The following is a 23,959-nucleotide window of genomic DNA, read 5'->3' on the forward strand; positions in this document are numbered from 1 at the left end:
GCCCCAAACACTGCTTGTGGCCACTGTCAGCACCCAGCACGTGGTGGTGACAGCTCCCAGCTGCTGCTGGGATAAGGCAACTGGTTTAGGGGGAGGAGGGCTGCTCTGTGCCTCACTTGCCCTCAGCACCATACAACAGCCCTGACTTCTTTTAATAAAGAAGAAATCCGCAAAATTGTGACACTGATTATAATTTCTATGATTTATACCTGTGTGCACCAGAACTCAAGTTGGGACTTTTGCATTATAGCAGTCTCCACGTGGTTGTTACCTTCAATCAGTAATATGTTTCACTAGATTTAAACCAGTTAATTAGGTGTGTGTAGTACTGTAGCCCATTGCCATTTCTAAGCTATCCAATTTCTCCTCAGGTTAATTTTTTTGTACAGCTGACATCACTGTGTGATAATAATTACTAGATGCCAAAATTAGCTTAGTGCAGTCATCAAAATGTTGCAAGTGGCTATATTTCCTACATGAGAATAGCAGAAACTGATACATAATTAGCCCTTTGTATAGCACAGCAGCAAGGAAGGAAATGATAGGGAGAAGTAGAAATATAAAAGAGGGTTTGGTGATGAATGTCTTTGGAAAAAAAAACAAACCCTGAAGGACAAAAAGGAAAAAAAAGAAAAAAAAAACATGAGAAAAGAGGCATGTCTGCACAGTGGAATAAGCTCCTTTACCCAGTGTCTGACTGCAAGGATGTGAAGAAGCTTTGGTTCAGAATCTCTGTAGGCACAGTTCATACTGACTGAAGCACTGATCCTACTAGCTCATGTTCAGGATCATCCTAATATGGATGTGTGTCCTCTGAAGCAGAACAGGTTTGAGCAGAGGAGCTTTTGTCAGTGCTTACTTGTTCTCTCTGATCTCTCTAAAAGCAAGAGGTTCAGAAACATGCTACAATTAGAGTTGTTTAACCAGTATGTGAAAACTGTAACATAATAAAATTAAAAGAGTAAAAGTTATCCTACTGAAATATCAGGTTTAGGCACAGTGATTTGGCTGCGTACCTGCAGATGCTCCCTGAAGATGTAATTCAATTTTCATTTGTTGCATATTCAGTGTATTTCTCATTTTGTTCATGTAATGATTGATTTTGTGCTAAAAACTGGCAATCATGCTAAACTGAACACAATTATTTTCTTTTTTGTGCAGTATTAAAATCTGTCAGAAAATAGAAAGAGATCCAGTTCCAGTGTTGTAGTAGGTGTTAACAAAGGAACTGCACACTCCAAACAGGAGGGTGTTATCCATCTCTTTATAGAAGAAGAATTCATTGATTTATCTGTAATAGAGATATGTTTACATTCTCCTCAAAAATCACAAAACCCCCAAACCAAACCAAAAAAACTCCAATCAAAAACACAAGAAGATGTGAAAGACTTTGCTTTATATTTTAATTTGTTGGGAAATACATCTGGCTTTAAAAAAAAAAATAAAGGCAAGGCAGCAACTTTCTTGTTTCATTAGACAAGTAATGTTACTACAAATTAAATAAAGAAATGGAAACAGTGGTTTCCCTGATGTTGGGGTCCAAAGAGAGAGTATTCTAAGTGATGTAGAATATTAAGAGAAGAAGCAAAGATTTTCTTTGCAAGTTTAAGACAAAGTTAAACATATAAAGGGAATATATATCGTAAAGAAATTGTTTCCAAGCAGCTCCATAGAGTAAAAAAAGGCAAGGACACAGCTGATTCATTTGTCACATCCCCTCAAATGGGAGGCTGCTGTGTCCTCTGGGAAGGTGAGAGGAGGAGGAGGCACTGTGGGTTCAGGCAGCTGAAGTCCAGCCTTTGGTTGTAACAGAGCTGGTGCCAGGCTCCTGGACTTTAAAATATATCCAACCGACTGACTCAAAACCATCTGGACTTTGGGCTGGGGTCAGGATGAGTAGAGACTTCTGGATGGAAGAAACTGAACTTCACATACACAGTAAGTAAAGCAACATGAGTGTTTTCACTGTGGAATATAGGAGTTGTGTTTTGTCCTTGTTATGGTTATGAGTGGGTTTTATCATATGTCTGGTAAATGGAATTTAGCCATCTACTTTCAGGTCAAAATATTTGTTATTTTCTGTGAGACATGTTCAGTGCTCTTAGGGTGACCTTCAAAAAATGGACTTCTGTGATGAAACTTGAAAAATCAGTTTCTTTTATTAATGTAAGATACCTTAGGGTGACTAGGTTTAGATGATTGCTTGTTTGTGTTTATGTAAAGAAAGCTGGCATTGGGTTTTGATTCACTTTGACTCTCAGTTCTGATTGAGCATTAGCACACCTGAATAGAAAAGCGTAGCACCAGACCAGTGGCATTTATTGATATAATAGCTGTAAAATGTTACAAACTTCTGCATGTCAATGTATTAATATAAAATTAAAATTATATATGTATGGTAAAAGTACAGCTAAAATACACTTCTCACCAAATGCTAGAGCAGACCTGAGTATATCTAGAAAGCAGGATGCCCTGTAGCATAGTCAAAAGATATTCCTTCCACCTCTCTCTTCTGGATTTCTTTGAGCTTCAACATCTCTTTGTACTCATTTATAATGTATTTTCTGTCACTTAGATTTAGTATCTGGGTACTGAGCTACCCATCGTTTCACTTACCCTTAGTCTTGCTATGTACTGCAAATACTGAAATGTCTTGTTAATATTAATAAAGTAGTTGCTTGTTTAGACTGTTAAAACTACAGATTAGGTGTCAGTGGGATGCCCAGGAAGAAACATACATTAAAGATGTCTGTTTAAAGGAAAACCAAGGGTAGGATAATAAATCCTCATCTGCGTGTAGCCATCATTACCTCTTCAGTAGAAAGTCTGGGCTTCTCATTTGTCACACTTTTTAACAAGGGTAAGAGAGGGTTGGAGTAGAATGAATCATTGCAAAATTTCTATCAGCACTTCCCGTTACAACGATCACAGCTAATGCTGCATTTAGCTCCTGCTGCGTGCTCCATAATTCTGCCAGGGAAGTAAAGGATCCTGCTGAAACGTGAAATTCCTGTGTTGCAGGGATATTTCACAATTTTACTTCGTTGTAAAGCGTATTTTTCCAAAATGTGTTGTATTACAGTTTCAAAAACCTGGAAGTATTTTAAAGATATCTTTTTTTGGAGGAATTGGAGTTGGAGCAGAGTAGTGTTTATTACTTGTGCTTATTTTTTCAAACCATAAGAATTTTGAACTTTTCCCACCACAAAAAAAAGATGTTTTGAACTAGAAAACCATTCAACAGTAGAAGGAAATTCCATCCCTAAGGATTTTTTAAAATAGAGTGCAATCATTTATCAGTGCAACTTTATCAGTTATTGAGATATGTTAGTAGTAATAGAATATTTTCTAGCCTTTAATTATGATTTGATACAGGACATTCTTAAATGCTAATGCTGTTCATGAATGTATGTCAACTTTACAGAGACAACGTAAATTCAAATAAGTTTATCTGAGGTGAATACTTCAAAATATTTGTGGAATCTATTGAAAAGAAATATTAATTCAAAGAACGTACTATTAAAATTAAGAGTAATATTAATTTTATCATTTATTTCATCAGTAAAATTTTTTGGAAAATATAATTTATTAAAAACAGTGTTTTCAAGTTAAGTGCTGTTACAGAAGAGTCTGTGTAATTGGATACATGCAGAAATCTGTCAGGTGGTTATACAACTATTGTGTTGGACCTCACATTGACATTGCTGCTAGTGAGGACAAAAGAGAAAGAGGTGGTGAAACACTCCCTGAGATGACCTTGTGGCTCATAAAATCTGAATATTTAAAAAAATGCAGGTTCCTGAACTCCATGATTTTTTCACTTGACTCATTTTCTGGGAGGATCATACAGAGGATAAGGTGCTAGTTTTAATTAGCAGTGCATTGGAAGCAAACATATGGAATGGTTTAATACCAAACTCACAGCATGCTTTAAGAAACTCCTCTGAAAAATGCCACAGCTGTTGCAAAATATTCCTGCTATTTAAAAAGGCTTGTTCAGTTAAGAGCTCTGTTGGTACCTTGGAGAAAAAGGTAAAAAAGGATAAAAAAGAATTGCTAGTTGTAAAATTGTTTGTGCACAAAGAATACTGTAGAAAAGGAGATAGCAGTGACCTTTTAGTTCTCTTATGACCTACAGACCTTAATCATCATCATATAAATTATGTGAAAAGTGGTGTCCCACTCATACATGACTGGATTTTATGGGTTATGTCTGTTATCACTCTTTATCACCATTGATTGCTCTTTAATTTTGAGTCAATGGCAAGAGAGATGTGAATTTGGAACATCTCACATGGCTTTGCAGCCAAGGTAAATATCAGTGCTCTATGAAAAGATGTGGGAAGGGATCATCTGTGAGGAACCTTTTGCTGTGCTGTTTGTTTCATCTGGCTTCATATTCACAGATCACAGGCGAGATGGCAATTCCTGCAGTGTTTTCCCAGAAAGAGTGGAAATCAAAGCTTTTGGGCTGTAGCTGATAGTTATCAGCCACTCTTTTGCTAACGACCATTCTACTATTCTTCCATGTTCCAGTTGTTAGTATTATTCAGTGGGGTTTTTTTGTTTTCAAAAAGTTTTTTCGGCTGAAGCATCTGTGATGGCCTAAGCTCAAGGAGGCCTTTTTAAATAATAATTTTAAATTCAGACACATCCTTTGCTCAGTTGCATAGAGATAATAATCAAATAATAATAATTCATCACGATTGCAAAAGAAAGGCTTGTTTCAAATGAAATGTTTGGTTAGATATATTTGTATTAGAAATCACACAGGAAAAAATCCTCTCATTTCCTATGTCATAGATATATAAAAACTTTCTGTCACTTATTAGTTACTTAATAGTCACTTAATAGTCATTTCACTATTTAGTTGAAGCTGTGTTCATTTATCTCATCTGTCCATCGTGTTCTGCACTGCAGAACTCTGTGAAGCTGCTCTTCCTGTTTTCATGATGTTTGCCTCTTTTTGGGTTTTATTTTTTTAAAATATGAGGGTTTATGGATGTTAAGGAGGAAACCAATGTTAAATCCTACAAATCATAAGAATGAGCTTGCCTCCATTCTCTCATTCTTTCACACACAAACGAAGGCCTTCAATGATTTCGGCGCAGTGAAGTAGTTTAAAAAAATGAATGCTAAATAAATTTAAATTTGAACACTGAAGTTAAAGAGCAATCAGAATACTTTTAGGTCTTAATTGTGAAAATCTTTATGACTTCTTTGGCCTTCAAAATCAGTGTTGTATGCAAAGTTTCTGCTTGATATCTGTAGTGTATCAGAACAGAAAGTGCTACAGATATATGTCATCAGAAAATAGCCATATAATCTGAAAAACACTATGCCATGCTGATCTTGGGTGTTTGACTGTTCTAATGTGGATAACTGCGTCTGAAAACAAACATTCAAAGAAGCCGGGTTAACGATCGAAAGATAATTAGCTTTGCAGATATTTGTAAATAATTAAATTGGAGAACATTGCATTTATCACTATAAAAAGTAATATGTAACCATCAAAGTATCATAAAGGACATTACATGCTTCTTCAGTGTATTGTCTATGATATGATTATTTTAATGATTGATTTACATATATCTCTTTCCTCTTATTCAATAACGTTAAGTACTGACAAGACTTTTTTTTCATTTTGAAGAGATTTATTGTATAGTAAATGAAAATTTGTTGGACTAAACTCCTGTGAGAAATACTTTCAGGGTAATTTTACACTCGTTTCTCAGATCCAGCATGAATTTGCCCAGAGGTTTAGGCATTTATCTGGCCCTGGATTCACGATGTTGTTTTGAGGAATATTTGGGTTTTTTCTACATTAAAAAACATACAAAAAACCATGTCCTAATTTGATAGGAAGGGATTGCATAAAAACACAGCCAGCAGCTGAATCTGTCACAGCAGTGCAAGAGCCACATTTTAAGTGATTGATGTGATTCACAGCAGTGACTTCAAACTTAGTATCCCATGAAGTTCTCATAACCATGATGTTGCTGGTTGCTTTTTGTTTTGTGAATGTTCTCTCATTTGAAAAAAAAAAAAAAAGAAAGAAGCTTCAAAGGTCTCACTTTTGACCTAATAAATAATGAGAAGAAAAAAATACGAAAAAGCTAAGGCAAAACCAAAACAGAAAACAAAAATCCACACATCTCATCATTTTTCACACACAAAAAAAATCAATCTAGCTCTTTCAATAATTTCAACTCCTTACTTTCAACAGATATTCATAAAAATTATTTCTAGACACTCTTTTACAATAATTGCAATTTTGCAATAATGAAAGCTTTTTTAAGATAAGAATTTCTGACTGAGCATAATTACAGTGCTTATTGCTTGTTTTCTGATTATTTGTTGGTTTGTTTTCTGGCTTGTGTTCTGTTTCTTGGTTTGGTTTGTTTGCTTTTTTTTCAATTAGTTTGCTTGAAACCATGGAACATGACTATTAGAAATGGCTCCAGCAGTCTTCCTGTGTATAGAGGTTGCAATCACACAATACCTGCAGCATCTACAGGATGGACAAGGGATCAGACCCATCCAGCAGGGGTTTAGGAGGGGCAGGTCCTGTCTGACCAACCTGATCTCCTTTTATGTCCAGGGTGACCCACCTGGTAGATGAGGGGAAGGCTGTGGATGTGTCTACCTGGACTTCAGCAAAGCCTTTGACACCATCTCCCACAGCATACTCCTGGAAAAGCTACAGCCCATGGCTTGGAGAGGGGCCCTCTGTGCTGGGTTAGGAACTGGTTGATGGCCGGGCCCAGAGAGTGGTGGGGAATGGTGCTGTATCCAGTTGGGATCCGGTCACTAGTGGTGTCCCCCAGGGATCAGTGTTGGGCCCAGTTCTGTTTAATGTCTTTATTGATGATCTGGATGAGGGGATTGAGTCCACCACCAGCAAATTTGCAGATGACACCAAGCTGGGGGGACGTGTTGATCTGCTGGAGGGCTCTTCAGAGCCGGACAAGCTGGACAGATGGTCTGATTCCAACGGGATGAGGTTCAACAAGGCCAAGTGCCGGGTCCTGCACTTTGGCCACAACAACCCCACGCAGCGCTACAGGCTGGGGACAGAGTGGCTGGAGAGCAGCCAGGCAGAAAGGGACCTGGGAGTTTGGATTGACAGGAAGCTGAACATGAGCCAGAGTGTGCCCAGGTGGCCGAGAAGGCCAATGGCATCCTGGCCTGGATCAGGAACAGTGTGGCAGCTGGTCCAGGGAAGTGATTCTTCCCCTGTACTCAGCACTGGTGAGGCCACACCTCGAGTGCTGTGTCCAGTTCTGGGCCCCTCAATTCAAGGAAGGACATTGAGGGGCTGGAGCAGGTCCAGAGAAGAGCAAGGAGGCTGGGGAAGGGACTGGAGCACAAGTCCTGTGAGGAGAGGCTGAGGGAGCTGGGATTGTTCAGCCTGGAGGAGGTTCAGGGGAGACCTCATCACTCTCTACAACTCCCTGACAAGAGGATGTAGCCGGGTGGGGGTTGGTCTCTTCTCCCAGGCAACTCTCAGCAAGACAAGAGGGCTCAGTCTTAAACTGTGCCAGGGGAGGTTTAGGTTGGATATTAGGAAGAAATTCTTTCCAGAGAGAGTGATCAGCCATTGGAATGGGCTTCCCAGGGAAGTGGTGGATTCTCCATCCCTGGAGGTTTTTAAGATGAGACTGGATGTGGCATCAGTGCCATGGTCTGGTAACCACGGCAGTGTTGGATCAAGGGTTGGACTTGATGATCTTGGAGGTCTTTTCCAAACCAGTTGATTCTATGATTCCATGATTCTTTTTTTAGCCATGATGTTTTTTCAACTTTAAGAAACCAAATTAGTTTCATATTTTTCTGTTTTTGTTGTAGATGTACCACAGCCTCTGTGATACCTATTTTATGTTGTACTTTACTGTTGGTACCATGATAAATTCCAGTTTCTGTTGAATGTCATAATTGCTGTCTCTTCAGCACAACTAGTCATAATATCATTTTCTAGTTCTCACTGATATTCCATACAAGGTTTATTTGAAAACTGTGCTTACAGTTTGTTAACCAAGCATAAACAAAGCTGGTGTTCCTAGATGGGCAGGCCTAATTCTCTTTGTGATTAATGCAATTGTCCTTGGCAGAAGGAGCCTCTGAAAAGATGGTCAACTTGACTATATATAATGAACACCATCACTATATATAATGAACAACATATGAGGCTGAGGATTTAGGAATAACTTGGAAATGTAGTTTTAATCTCAATTAACTGATTATCTAAATATGTTCTTAATGTTAAACCACAAAGTATTACTAATGTATTAAGTAGGCCAAGATGTTAGTATGTGCTGCAATTATTGCACACATTAGAACTTACTACTTACCTTTGTATGGAGTATTTTGCACTTCTGTTTTCTTTTTATCTCAACACTTTGGAGTCACAGTATGTTCTTTTTGATGATTGTTGGGATTTCTTTGGGATTTAGGTAACTGGAATCTCCATGTTACAAGTGGTTCTATGAGGCACAGAAGATGATATAAGTGGAATGCATAGTGACACTGGGCATCTCTAACAATGAGAAAATCTGAATCTTCTGAATGATTGTTGTGATTTGAAACAGCCACACACTGTAACTGTTTTACCTTTAATGTCTTCATCAATGAGTGACCCAGAACTTTACTGAACCAAACCTAGACACCTGTCCTATACATTTAAAACAAGGGAACTTACATAAATGTAGGCAACTTCTGTATAAATATCTGCTGAACTCTTTTGGCTTCGACTTTCCAGCCCTAGTTGGAGATGATAAGCTTTACAGCTTTTCTGCAAGTCAGTATTCTAATACCCTGGGAATGGAAAAACAATCCAAGTGACAGAAATCTTGTTCCTTCTCAATGACTCCGGCATATTTATTGCGTTAAAGAAGCATATCAGCCCCAAAGTCTCTACTGCCTATGTGGAGTCAACATAAGTTACACCAATTCTTCAGCTACTCTCCTTGACCTTCTCATTATCATTACTTCTATCTGACCTGCAGAAGGATGGCAGCTAATTAGTCATATCAATGTTACAGGTCACACAGACATTTACATTTTTGGTAGCAGGCTGGAGAGAGGTTCAAGACCTCAGAGATGTAAGACTGTTTTAGACAAGATGAATATTATTGCTAATCTTATGTCCTAAATATACATTATTTTATTTATTAAAAGATCTCATGTTTGTTTTTTTTTTCCTAATTTCATGATAAATGAGAAGTTCCTTCTTCTGTTAAATCCTTAAGTTAAATAAGAATATAAAAATATCAGCTTTCATTGACAGAGTACTTTTCAAAGATCAAAATTATACAGGATTCCACAAAAAATGATAAGAGTAACATATCATGAGCATAAATCTGAAAAATAAAAACATCACTGAAAGGTGCAAAGATTTTTAAAGTTTTTCTTGGGTTTTTTTTGATTGTTGAGTTTGGGGTTTTTTTAAGATGATGTCATGACTTTTTAATTTTGCCAACTTGCTGAAATGGAATCTATTCATTTTCTTTATATATCAACCTGCCAAAACTGTTTCTACCAGTTGGAAACAACTGAAGCTGTTTTCCTCAGTTATTCTGCCAGTTTCCCATCTTCAGAAACTGGAAGCAGAAAGACAAGAGTTTGTGAGAGCTTATTATCATCTTGCTTCTTCCTTGTTCACCTCCCAATAATTTCATCTCTCAGCCTAAAAATCTCAAATCTTAGCACACTCTGCTTTTTATTACCTGTGTTACTTGGTTTTGTTTAAGGAAAAGGATGGTTTAGGGAGTTCTAACTATTCAAATGAGATTAAATATTGAGGGTGTTTTGCTTCTGGTTGTGATGGTTTGGCTGTGCTTTTAAAAAAAATCTCAGATTGACCTGATTGTTAGAAATGTAATGTGCTAACTCACATTTTACTCAGAATTGCTTAATCTGTGGGATAAATTATAGATGCTGTGTTTTCCCTGACATGGTGGCTGTTTGTGTTTACAGTGTGGTGAAGTGTGGGCTTGTCAAACCTTCCCCCCCAGTATCTCTTACACTGGGGTGGTGAGGGCAGACTGACTCGCTCAGAGCTGGCTGTCAGCTCTGAGCTGCTCTGACAGCTCTGGCAAAAGTCCTTCCCTTTTACAGCAGCTGCCAGTGTCATCTGTCACCTTCAAACATGTTGTCAGCACGGCTACTTGATGTGTAGGTGGAATATTGGTCTATACCTACAAAGGCTCTGCCTTAACTATATATAAATATATTTAAAAATAGATTTTGCTTATTCATACTTGAGGTTTTGGGTGGTTTTCCTATTAGTCCTCAAGGAAGCAAATCAATAGTGTGTGACACTTGGACACAGAAGTACAACAGACAGGTTTCTCCTCTTGCTTCCTCTTTGTATTGTACAATACTTGGAGAGAAGCTGATAGCAGATGCCTCTCATCTAATCCTAAATCCTTCTTTCATTGATTTCCAAAAGTAAGGTAGCACAGCTTTGGTGGACTTAACAGTGCTAGGTTAATGGACTTGATGACCTTAGAGGTCTTTTTCCAACCTCAATGATTCTATGATTCTGTTATTCTATCTCAACACTTAAAAATGTTGTATTTGGATTTTATATTATTTATAATAAAAACTTGATTGTTTACAGGCCTTACTACTTTTTATCATAGAATCACAGAATATGCTGAGTTGGAGGGTGCTGAAGACCTCAATGAGGTCTCCCCTCAGCCTCCTCTTCTCCAGGCTGAACGAACCAAGTGACCTCAGCCTCTCCTCATACGACTTCCTCTCCAGAACCTTCAGCATCCTCAGTTTTTTTAAATTTGGAATGAGTTGTTGAAGGAAAAGCTAAGGGAGTTTTTCCGTTTCTTCAAACTTTTTGAACTTCTTTCTGCTTCTGTAAGAGCTAATAATAATAATTTTCTGTGAGAGAGATGGATTTCATATCTGGTAATACAAATGGGAGCACGGTATTCTCACAGTAAGACATATTCTCACAAGAAAATCTGAACTAAAAGACATTTCAAAAAGCTAAGACAAGCCAGAATTTTTCTATTTAAGGATAAAATCTGTGCTCCCCAGGCATAACAGAGCTCACACTTAGAATACATCACCACAGGGACTAGAAATTGATTTCTTGATTTTTTTCCTAGTTGCCTTTCTAAGTTTGTAATATGAGGCCTAACAAGTAGTTTTAGGGAAGCATAGTAAATTTGTAATTAAATAATCTAATCCCCAGCTAGCTATGAGTCAAGGAACATTTGAGTATTTTTTCATACCATCTCACAGTTTATTTTCCCTGTTATTTTAGATTTTGTGTAAGTTAGTGGAGATAGTCTTATGCTTAGCCCAATGATTGAGAGTCAGTGGTGGAGGATTTTGTTCTTCGTATCTACTGGGTAGTCATCTATATTTGTTATGCATCACAACCACTTAACAGAGGTGCTGAGCTCTGCTTGGATCACAGAAGCATAGAATTATTCAGGTTGGAAAAATTCTTTAAGATAATAGAGTTTAACACTTCACCCAGCACTGCCAAGCCCACCACTAAACCGTGTCCCTAAGTGCTACATCTACATGACTTTTAAATACCTTCAGGGATGGTGACTCCACCACTTCCCTGAGCAGCTTGTTCCAATGCTTGATAACCCTTTCAGTGAAGAAATTTTTCCTGATATCCAAGCTAATAGACCTCTTTTTTTCACAAGGACATGTCAGTCCTTCTTCAGGTTCCCATGTGTCATGGGTAGCTGGTCAGTGAATCTTTGTACACACCAAGAACAGCTATGCAGAGGCACTGCACTGAAAAAGTCTGAAAGGAGCAGGTAGCAAACCTGATGGAGTTGATTTTTCTGAAGGAAGTATTAGATATGACAAGTTTGGTGATAATAATTAGATGTACTACAGGGTTGCTGTGAGGTTTAATTTGTTAGTAGGTCTTACTCTTTCATGTAGGCATAATTCTTAATTTTGTCTGGGAAATTTATGTTAGCTCAAGCCATAGGAGGATTGTGTGGGTACAAATCAAATAACTGAGCAGAAAGTACCAGACACAAAGCCTTATAAAATTCCTCTTGTAAGATCAGTAGCAGTAAGAAAATACAGTACTTTCTTTGACTGGAAGACAAAGGCTGTCACAAACAAGTTGAACTGTGGATATGTGGCATTGCTTTGAAATAAAACATGATAACATAATCAGAAAACTTTTTCTCTCAGATGGTTAGACTTGTAGGAGAGCATTGCCTGCCTACTTTTTTGTAGGTAGATGTGGTTAGAAATGATTTTGAAATATAGTCTGTGAAAAGGCTTATTAGAATGTGTTAAAAAGCTGCATGACAAAAACTTCCTCCTCTTGCTGAGCTTTGGGACATCTGCTCTTTTAGCTCATAAACATGTTTTCCTAGAAGCCAAAAATCAGTATGAAGCACAAGTGAAGAATTTTCTTTGTAGCCAAAAATGTTTATTTGAACCTTATTTCTATCCTTATAAAAAACTATGCAAAGGTGGCTTTTTCTTGTATCTCGAGAAGGTATGATAGCCTTGCAAATACTGTTCTATTTAAGTTTATTGTTGGTCTAGCAACACAGGAAGGATCAGTTACTGAATAAATAGAGTGGTTGCAATTTTTCCTGGGAAACACCTCAGAGCTTCAGCTCTGGAACTGTATTTTTAAAGGGAGTCCTGTCGCAGAAGATTCGTTCTTCTGAAAATAATTTGATTAAATTACATTTGGCTCTGTGGGCTAAATGCCATTCCAAGGCCTTTCTTTTAATCCGTCATATCTGCCTCTATCCCAGCATCTCAGCACTGCTCCCTGCAGCACCCCATGGTGTGGCACCTGCTACGTTGACTGGCATGTCTCTACCTTTCTCAGTAATTACATGTGAATCTAACAGTTGTGTAAGCATCCCAATTTCTAGATGACTGATCACTGCTGTACCTCGTTGCCGTGTTATTTTTAGTCCTCTTTTTAAACCCGCAGCCACATCAACGTGCCCTGATGAAAGAACATAACAGTGCTGAAACACAGTCAATGGCAATTACTTTTATTTCCTGTAGCTTTGTGGTTTCTTTCGGAGAACGATGACCAGATTTATATTTAAAATAATGCCATGAAGCATCGTCCATCTCTCAGAAATTTCAACAGGGTATTATGTGGTTTATCTATTTTAGGCAGCTGTCGCTAGTGCAGATGGTCACAGTCCCACTGATAGTGAGGGTGCTGTCAGGATCTGCTCTGAAAATTAAACTCATGTATTTGTATTACACGCAAAAAATTAGCCTCCAATTAATGCATTGGCACTTTGTTTTCAGCTTTTTAGACTGAGTAGTATTAGACAATATTAATAAAAAATGAATTTATCCAGTTGAGGTTATGATTCAGAGTTCTTTGAAATCAGCAGAGAATTCTCTGAAATTTTAATTTATGTGGAAAAACATTATTTTTAAGCTCCTTTGGCTTATATACATATTTTAAATATTTTCCTGAGTGGGTGTTAAGCTGGGAGTTTGGACTTCAGTCTGTTGCAAAGAACAAATAATTGTGTTCATATATGTTGGAAAATAAAAGAGATATTCTTGTGTTTTAATAATTTAAGTTGCTAATATCTCAGGTAAAGACTAAAATGTGATTTATTTTAACAGCATCACTTAACATGATTTGATCTCTGTAGGAGGAAAGCAGTTCATTACTGAGCTCTCTATTTCTCAGCTGGCTCCACCACTTTCCAGCACAGTACTGTTTATTTTTTTACTAGGTCATTGGTTTCCACAGTAGGTCATAGTTTCTGCTAAACAGCTTGGCCTCCTATGGAGACAGAATCTGTGACCTTCTGAGGCTTCCTTGCTTGGGAGATGTCAGGTCTGCTTTAAAGAATAACTGTTTAATCAGAAGAAAATTTTCACTGGTGAAGTGTTAGGAGGTACAGATTATTTCAAGGAAATTTCTAACCTCAGCACTTCACAGGAAAGTACAGCAAAAATGTTGTTGAAAAAATACATCTTTTCATGTGGAATGCTGACAGATAAAAGAGATCCTCTCTGTAACTCCAATGCCATTTGTAGGTGCCTGAGGTTAATTATATTTTTACATTTGTGTGGAGTCACATTCTGTGGAACAGAAATGGAAGGAAGAACAATTCTTTTTCTTCCTTTCTGCAAGTATCATCATCTGTCTATGGTATATATTTTCAATATGAGCTTTCAAATTTTACTTATTTTTTTTTTACTGAACAGGAAGATTGTTAAACTCTTTTTCCTCCCCACCTCAACAGTGTTGGTTGGAGGTTTGTGTATGCGTGTTAGCTTGTTTGTTTAATAGAAAATAGATTTTAATTAATCAAAACAATGGGGAAAAGAGAGTAAAATGAGATCTCAGATTAATTTCCTAAATTTTGTCTCCAGTACTATTTGCCTTTTCATTTCTACTTTCATATAATCCTTTCTAAAATACCCTTTAATTACAAAGGGTGGAATTTCATTTCTTTGCTAACATTGCATACAGAAGTAATCTGTATGCTATTGCAGATTTATGAAGAGGACACCTTTGTGTTCACAAGATATTATATACAGCAATGTAATCAATCCTCTACTTTCATGTGCTTTGTTTATCAGCCAACCCAAATAATTTAGAAGAAGAGTTTTTAACTTATCTGCTGGAAATTAACTCTATGAAATTGTAAAATTAATCTGCTCTTCTAATCTCCTTTACATCTTTGTTGATATTTATTTGCTGCATTGTATTATGAGCACATCTTTCTCAGATATTAAGTGATTTCACAGCTAAGTGCTTGAAGAAGCAAGTACTTCTTGCAAACCTTTTTAGAGAACTTTCTTCATCAGAACTCAGAAATTGTCCAATGCTACAAGACCAAACCAAACTCCAAAAGGAAAAATCACCACCCACAAATTAGTTTCTTATTTTCGCTGGTTTATACTGTGATAGGGCATTTGTCCCCACTGAAGAACCGCAAAAGCAGTAAAAATATATCCCTTATTCTGCAATGCATACATGTTTCTCAAGGTAGAACAACATTGAGACTCAGAGGACTTTTATGCACCTACAGTGCTTTTTGGTTTCTTTTTTCCCTCAAAGAACAAAGAGTGTGTCAATAGGGTTCCTAGGAAATGTATTCTAATACTTTTTACTACTGCTTTTACCCAGAATATTTCAGAGTATGAACAGAAAAAACCCTATCATTTCAGGGTCCAAGAGCACTCTGTCTCTTTCATCACTAGACCCAGTTAGGTCCTTAGAACATGTGTTCAACAGCACATCTTCTCTGAGAAATTGATCTGGCAGCAATATGCAGAGAAATGTATTTTCCAGATGGGGATTTAAGCAGAGCCCCTTCCACTCAGCGTAATACACTGAAAGACTCCATCCTTTATATGTTATTATTCATGGTTGGGACTCCAGTCAAAGATTCAGCCCGTGCTGAATTCCCATATTTCTTTTAGAGCATCCAAACCCACCTCATCCTTCAGCAAAACATTAAGGGGCTGAAAAGTGAAATGAACTTTTTTCTTATGTTCAGATGGACATTTGAATCCACCCATTGCCTCATGTTCTGTCACTGGGCACCACTGGACAAAGCCTGCTTCCTCCTTCATTGCACCTTCCCATTGGGCATTTATGTCCATGGATGAGAGTTTGGTTATTTATGGCATTTATGTCCATGGATGAGTCCAGCTTGGTGTCTACCAGGACATTTTCTGCCAAGCTACTTTCCAGCTGATCAGCCCACAGCACGTACTGGTGCAGCACAAGGTAGTTCCTCCTCAGGTGCAGGACTTTGCACTTCTACTTGTTGTAGTTCACAATGTTCGTGTCAGCTCATTTCTCCAACATGAAAATGTCAGAATAGGTTTGTGGCTTTGATCTTCCCTCTGAGTTTCCTTTCTTTTCCCACCTTCATCTGAACGGCACAGCCTAATCATATCCACTCACGGAGTTAGTTGGGGAACAATGTTCTCTCTTCTGTAATTTTGCAGAAAATAATTGAAGAAATCCAGACTAGAAAGAGGAAAAGGCTGCTATTGACTCTGTAACCTTGTGGTTGTCTGGGTCCCTTGCTCCAAAAACAGCTCAGTAGAGCACAGGCTCTTCCAGCAGCAATGGCCCTCCCTTTGGTACCTGTGCTGGGAAGTAGGTTTTCACATCAAGGTTCAGACACTGGAAATTTGACATGTCAATTCAAAATGTTACAATACAAAAATTCATTTGCAAGAAATTTTTGCACACCGTCTATTAGAGTTATGGATGGATCTTTTTAAAGAGCAAGCCTAAGCATAACAAAGAGATAATTCTGTTCAAAGCAGTTGTCTGGTCTCAGCTGCTTTTCTTGATCCAGAAAACTTCTAAGGGTGAGGTGTCTTCTTTCACCTTTTGTCCCAAATGAGGGGTGGACTGAGTTATTTTGTAGGCATATCAATTCTATAATTAAACTTTGATCCACAAAGGACATTTGAAAATTACTACATTTCAGTTCCTATTGTGGATTCTCTCTCCCCTCTGCAACTCTTTCTAAGAAGCAGTGTGATGGTGCCTTTAGCATATAAGGACAGCACTAAATGAGTCTGTTGCAAAACCATATTGAGAATTTTGCACATTTCTACTGGAAGGCCAAATGAGCCTTCTCTGATGTTTATGTATTAAAAAAAAAAAAAAGATGTTTCCAAGGTTTTATACTAGGTGTTATTGCATTTTACAACAATAATGGTATGCTAAGGTAATCTTAAAAAAAAATAAAGTGGGAAACTGAGAATACAGTAATAATCTTAATAAAGATATGAGAACAATATTTCAAAGATGTTTGTAGAGAATTAACTGATATTTAGGAAATTACGTAGAAAAAGAAAGTCTTATTAAATATTTAAAAGTTATTTGAAGAAACATTCAATGTAAAGCAATTATAAACAAAGGTGATTTAATCTCTGGAAATTGCTGCTCAGCCACTTAGGGAAAACACTGAACATGCTGTTAGACTGCCTGTTTAGCAAGTGCAGTAGCTTCAGTGGCTATTTAAGTTATTTAGGTTCAGTGCACTGTACTGTGCAGGAATCCAGTACTATACATGCTTAGATGCCCACTGTTATGGAAGTGATAGCCATGTGATAAGCACCATAAACATTTACAACCAGAAATAGTTATTAGGGCTACCATATGTTTGGGTTTCCCCACGCATGATCTTCTTTTTATCTTCCCAGAAAGGTTTTCTCTAAGTGGAAGAAGCCTTACCTTGGCCAACTGCTTTAGCTCTCAGATGGTTGGCAGTCTGAGTGGAAAAGTGGCTCTGAATGAGCTACTGAGCATCCTGTGGTCAGAAACAAAAGCAATGAGTCTGAAACCAGGATTCCCATGTGTCCACACGTAAAAATGACCTGCACAGCATGTTTGAGGTACCTCTGGCATGTCCCAGAAGCATCTTGCTTAGTGTGCATGCCAAGACACTTGGTTTGCTCGTGCGTAGTCATAGCAGATGATTTTGTCTTTACTGGCCAGAAAATACTTGGTAGAAATATGAGCATCCTCTTAGGTCTTAATGTTTGCTCTAACTATCAGGCTATAAATTAGAAAAGTTCTTTGGCAGTCCAAATCTCAGCTCGTATATCTTTAATTAAACAAGATTTCTTATTTTATTCAAGTAATCTGGTTAAAGGGTAATTTCTTGCTCTCTATCAAAAAATGGGGCCTCGTTCTGAAATCCTGCCTGTAAAAGTTGCAATGTCTTGGCTAGTATAGATATTCTTTACATAGGAAGGCCATGGTTATAAAGTGTCATGTTTCTGCTAGCATGAAATCTTGTAGCAAGGAAAGGTACGGCAGGAAAAAGGTACATTGGGTTCTTTCATTTTTTTTTCCTTTTTTTTTCAATGTCTTTAGGGATTATATGAAAATGGAAATTGTATCAATGAGTGTTAACGCTTTTTTATACACAAAGGCCTGTGTATGTCTTCTCTTAATCTTTTATCAGGATTTGACAGGCTGAGATAAGAATAATAAATTCTATTCTGTCATGACTATTTCAAGGCTTAGAAGTCCATCTTGCAAACTTAACTCAGGTAATTTTACTTCAATTATCAAGAAAATAACATTTGACTTGTACAACATTTTAAGATATTTCAGGATGATCAAAAATCAAATGTCTTTAAAAAAACTGTCATAGTATGTGTCAAATGGTACAAGATACTGACTCCTTGTCTCAAGTCATAATAACTAGAGGGAGATCTTATGTACATTATAATAAGCAATATTTACTTGCTAAAATAAATTATTTAGAAAACATAATTTTACATATGGTTAAAGTGAACATATTTGAAAGTTATTATGTTAAAATGATTTACAAAAATTAAGGATATTGAATGTTCTAATTAGAAATCACAGTAAACACATAATGAACAAGACCATTCATAACCATTCATAATTAATTTCATTACCTGTTTGCATTTTTTGGTACATTCCTACTGCGTGCCTTTGGATAACTTAAAAACATGTCTGATTTTATTAAAAATCTTGGTGTTGTGCCTCAAAACCATTTTCCCCACAATGCAAACAATAGCCAGGAAAATACATACTTTATAAGGTGTTTCATCTCTAGTATTCGTGAGAATATTAATGAGGAAAGGTTTATCTGTCTTAGGGGGTTTTTTTTCTATCTTTTTATATTTCATGTTGATAGTTGGCACAGTCTATATGGTGTAATCTAGTCGTTGGAACACAAATGAGAGTTGACTAAATTTTAACCCCATTTTGCCCAGTCCTAACTGCATGTCCTTAAGCAAGGCACTTATCTCAGTTTTACAGACAAGAAAAGTTTTTGCCTATCTGTCCAACAGGGATGTTAAGAGGATTAATTTGTTAAAAGCATGAAGATTTAAGTAAAAGCAAAGCATTGCTGTTAATGTGTTTGACTTCAGTTGGAGTAAAGAAAGCAAAGTTTTGAAAACTCCAGACATTTGCAATGTAGCATTGCAAATATAATCACAAAAAACTGTTTTGGTCACATTTGAGAGGTTTAAGACTTAACCACTTCTTGGATTTTGTTACCACCCTTGGACTTTGTTACTTTAACTGATGACTCCTAGTCCACTTCAGTCCGTGAAAGAACTGGTTTTAAGCTTCTCTGGAAAGCATTTTAAGCTGTTTTACTGTATTTCCACACCCCAAATGATGACTGTTCATGTCCTCACTCACTCATTCATTCAGTTTTTCAGCCAAGGACTTGGTACCCTGGAGGAGTCAGAGGACAGTTTTTTGAGGTGTTTGAATTACCCTGCAGCAGTCAGTCTGACAGCTTCCTGTACTAATTTGTTTTGTTCGAAGGGTACAGCCCACTCAAGGTTCTATAGGGGAAGTTTAGAGGTGTAACCCCACAACCCTGTGAGCAGTTCTTTGAGGTTGTGTGGCTGTGGCCATCTGAAGGGAATTATCTGTCTCAAAGGACACCTTTTTCTTTCTTGTTCCACATTACAGTGGGTGACTAACAGAAAGAGGTGTTAACTAAAAAAATTATTTCATTTAGTGTGAAGCTTTAATTGTGGCAAGCCTTAATCTTTTGTTTATGTGAACTCTGGTGTGTGGTTTGGGTTTTTCTTTACCGCCTTTCCCAAGGCTGCCACATGAATATTTTCTCAGGTTTTTCATCTGCCTTGGAAATTATCTGATATTCCACTCTGCCCTCCAATGCACTCTTTTTATTCCCTTTCCAGTTCTAGACAGCCCTGCTGGAGTCAGGCACACACACTTTTCGTTTGAGCCAGTCTCAGGGTGGACTGGCACAGCTCCATTCACTCAAGCTGAGTGACCCAAGATAACCCACAGGGGCTATGAAGGGGTGAGGCTGAGAACAGCAGTGCAAATGATATAAACAAAGTTCACTGTGTGGGAGTTTTACTCTGAGGGAAGGTGTCCTTTGCTGTGGTACTGATGGAAATCCAAGATAAATGCATTTATGCATTTTGCTAGAAAACAAACAGGAGAGGTTTATTTCCCTAAGATTAGGGATGATATTGACAGAACTGAAAACCAGATTGAGCTTCTTGATTAATTTTTGGCAAGGAAAAGGAGAAGCCACAAAGACCCTAAAATAATGTATACTTCATTATTTTGGTGTTGCCCTTAATGTACCTGTGAAATAGTTATGCACTTGAGTTACAGTGATTAATTACCTCTGGCCTATCAAAACCTGAAGAAAAGAACAAATCTTCATTCTTGGTTAGGGTTGATTAGACTCAGTGACCTTGCATTTTGTTGCCACGTGAAATTCAGGGTTTAAAACTGGGTATTGAAGAACTTAATATTCCTGTGGGAGACTGGAAGAAAAGAGAAATAATTTTGGTGCTTTTATTAGCACAAAATGTTCCTCATGCACAAAACAAGATGTCATTTAGACAATTGCAAAAGATTTTTAATGGAAAAACAATATAGCTTAAAAGATGCCAGAAGAGGTGGCTTTGTTGTACTACTTTTGAAGTCACTTTGCACAAAGTGCAAAGAAGGGAGCACTTTGTTACTAACACACAGGCAGGCCACTGTTCCTGCTGATCTGCAGGCTGAAAAGTATGTCTTGGTCACCTTTTAGGCCACTGATGTCAACAGCCAGAATTTCTTGAGGTTTATATGAAAATAGACAAGAAGATGGTGGCAATGCCTGGAGTGTCTTCCTGTGGGAAGAAGTATGAATGCATTTCTCTCCCAGTTGTGCCAGGGCTTTTGTCAGTCATGTCTCTAAAAAAACATTCTCAATAATCCATGCATTTGTTTTGACTCTCTCATCAGTGCTCTGCAGTGAGTGGTATCCCAGGAGCTGAGTTCCTACAATAGGCAGATCCTGTTTAAAGCCTTTAAGCTGCTGCAGGCCTCTCTTCCTGTCAGACTCATCTTCTCACAGTATGAGTGATCTCCAGATTTTTTTGTTTGTTTGTTGTGTGTGTTTAATTATAAACAATAGAATTTGAAAGCATTTAGCTTGAATGGCTTGCAACTAATATAAAATGCTAGTCAAAACTTTTGCTAGTCCATTGAAATTCATGTTCCTTTCAAGTAAAAAAGATATTTTAATGTGTAAAAGCAAATGTACAACATAGATAGTGGTTTAATATACTTTTGAATACTGATGTGGTAATTATACTTTACTTTGAGTGAATTCGAGGAGTGCCAAGAAAAATATTTATTTATTTTTGGTGAAGTGAGTTTTGGCAGACTATCAGTTAAGTTTCCTGAGGCATTTTACAACAATATTTTTAATTGTGCATTGTTCAGTAAAAAATTCCACACATAATGTGCTGAGAAATAATAGACATCCCCTTAATGCCTGAATGTAAAAAAGTAATCAAAGTTCCAAGAATATAAAATTAATGGATCAAAAGTGTAAAATGTTGTTACTCAGAGATGGTTTCCTTTTATTATTCCCTTTAAAAAATTGGGAAACCTGTTCTAGTTTTAATTGTCTGTTATTTCACCTAGGCACTTCTGGAGTGTTTTTTTCTTCCTCTGAATCTGGGCAACTTCAGTGGGAGTGATATCACCCCTCTGGGCCAGATAATGCTACTCATTTTCTGTGTTTATATGACTGCCCAATCTATACCAAAGAGACTGATGGAGTCCTGCTGGTCATAAGTGCTGCTGGCCATGGGAGGAATGATATCCAAGCCCCTTTCAGCAGGGAGATGATTAATCCCTGTAAGTGTAGTTCATATTTCTCGCTTTCTAGGGGTTTTTGAGCAGGGCTTTCAGTTCACAAATCTGTTTCTTGTTTCCCCCCTTCATTCTCTTTGTGTCAGGAAAGACTAAGGACCTGCACTTTTTCCCTGATGGGGATGTAGTAAGTTTTATGTTCCACAAAATGAATGGTTGTGGGTAACCATAGGCTACATTAAAACCTTCATCTCACTGTTTATATATGCTGAAATCAGGCTATGATTGACATCTAAGTTGTCATCCATGATTGACAACTAAGACCTTTTAGGCTTCCATCTAGTCTTTCATAGCAGACAACGAAAAAAGTATGTTATGCTCACGGCAGTCCAAATGATGAAGGAAAAACTCTTCAGAATTTTCTCTAAGTGAAATTTAGTTGCAGCATGATGCAAAATCATTCACCTTTTGTCCACCATTTGGACACTATCATTTCTCCTCTGACATAGTCCCCAGCTTACAGCAGCTCACCTTCAAACACCTATTCCTCACGCATTAAGCAATCTTACCAGAAACTGCCTGGACTTTGCTGGTGCTATATGGCATGTTATCAGTTTTACAAACTGACCTAGGAGTTTATTTCCCATTTTTGACCTCACAGGTGAGAATTTCTTGCACTAGAAGAGCATTTTCCCATAATTGTTAGCCTTTGGGAGGAACCTGAGGAGAACTTAAATAAGGTTAGTACGTCCCCCTGCACATCTGCTGCTTCTCTCACTAGGGACAGTCATTTCCCTCTCATTCCAGATTGCTGTACTGAGTGTTTCAGAGAAGTGTGGAGTGCAGAGAGAGACTCTTCCTCTCTCTCCATTGATGGTGGGGAACCAAACTGTCCCCAGTTTGGTTTTCAACACTCCCAGTGTGAAAACTAAGTGAGAGTAGGCTAGAATTTCCCAGGTGTAGGACACAGCTTTTCAAGGATGTCTTGCCTTCTCCAAATTTGCTCAGTGACAGAAGTTTTAAGTCCTTTTAGAACATATTGGAATGAGTGTGACCTAAAGGGACTTCACATGGACCAACATGCCACGTGGCTGAGGAAGGAATTGTATGATTTGAAGTTAAGTGCATATGCGCACATAGGAACTTTAAAACTCCAGATTCGTGCATCACAGCTCAGGTTAAATCCTGTTGGTCTGAAGTATTATTTCACTCCATTTTGATATTCTATTTTAATCCATTACTACTCCAAATTTATTATAATCAATGCTGCTTTTTCATTAACCAGCCATTATACTGTTTTCTGAAGATAACAATCCCTTAGTAATGCATTATTTAAATGTGAATCACAATAAAATAATAGAGTTTTACTGTACCTTTATTATTTATTTGCATATTTTTGTTTTCAACAGGCTTGTGGTTTAAAACTACTCTGGGAATTAAATGTAGTTTCAAAATAGTTATCATAATGTACTGAACATTTGCTGTTGATTAAATGATTATGACTATTAAAAGGAAGAAAACAATTATTGTTTAATAACTAGTGAATAACTATCTTTTAATATACTATTAAAACATTCAAAATATTTAAAATGCATTTAGTACCATATGTCAATTTTTTATTTGGCATAGTTACAATGTGCTACTGTCATGGCTACAACTATGTTAGCATAGGAGAAGTTAATCACATCTTTCAGGTTGTCTTAAAATATTTATATGCAAATTGCTTTTTTCTTTTTAATGAGAAAGGCTAGTAGATGTCTAAAAAAATATGGAAACACATCGCAGCAAAATATGCAATTCTTACATCCATTTTATAGCATTGCCTCTTTCCATGTTACTAAGAATCTGCTAGGCATCAAGCAGATGTTTCTTTCTATCATTATTGCATGATTATTTTTCAAGTGTCTTCTTAGCACAGTTATTTTCATATATATATATATGTATGTATATACACACATCTTTCATTTGCTAATACTTTTTTTTCATGTGCAAACAACATTGCTGATGCCTTTTTGATGAAAAGACAGTGAACTCCTCAAAAACAAAGCAGGTTCTCAAGTGAGGCTTTTCTTTGTGTTCTTACTGATATTCTTTTTATTTTCTCCTGCTCAAGTGATGATTGTTGCCAGTGTAAGTTGTGGACTGGATCTGTCTCTCTCTGGCAATCTTCCACTTTCTGTAGCATGAGCAGAGTGAATCATTCCAGGGTCTCAAACATCTAAACACTTGAGCATGCATTTAAGGGAACACAGTTATTTGAGAATCACAGAAAGGAGTAAATTGAAACTATGATCGTATTAGGCACATAGTTAAAGCTGTGGAAAAATACTTTCCCTTCACTGTCACATT

The sequence above is a fragment of the Neopelma chrysocephalum genome, unplaced genomic scaffold (genome assembly GCF_003984885.1).
Source record: "Neopelma chrysocephalum unplaced genomic scaffold, ASM398488v2 Primary Assembly neopelma1_87, whole genome shotgun sequence".
Classification (NCBI taxonomy): domain Eukaryota; kingdom Metazoa; phylum Chordata; class Aves; order Passeriformes; family Pipridae; genus Neopelma; species Neopelma chrysocephalum.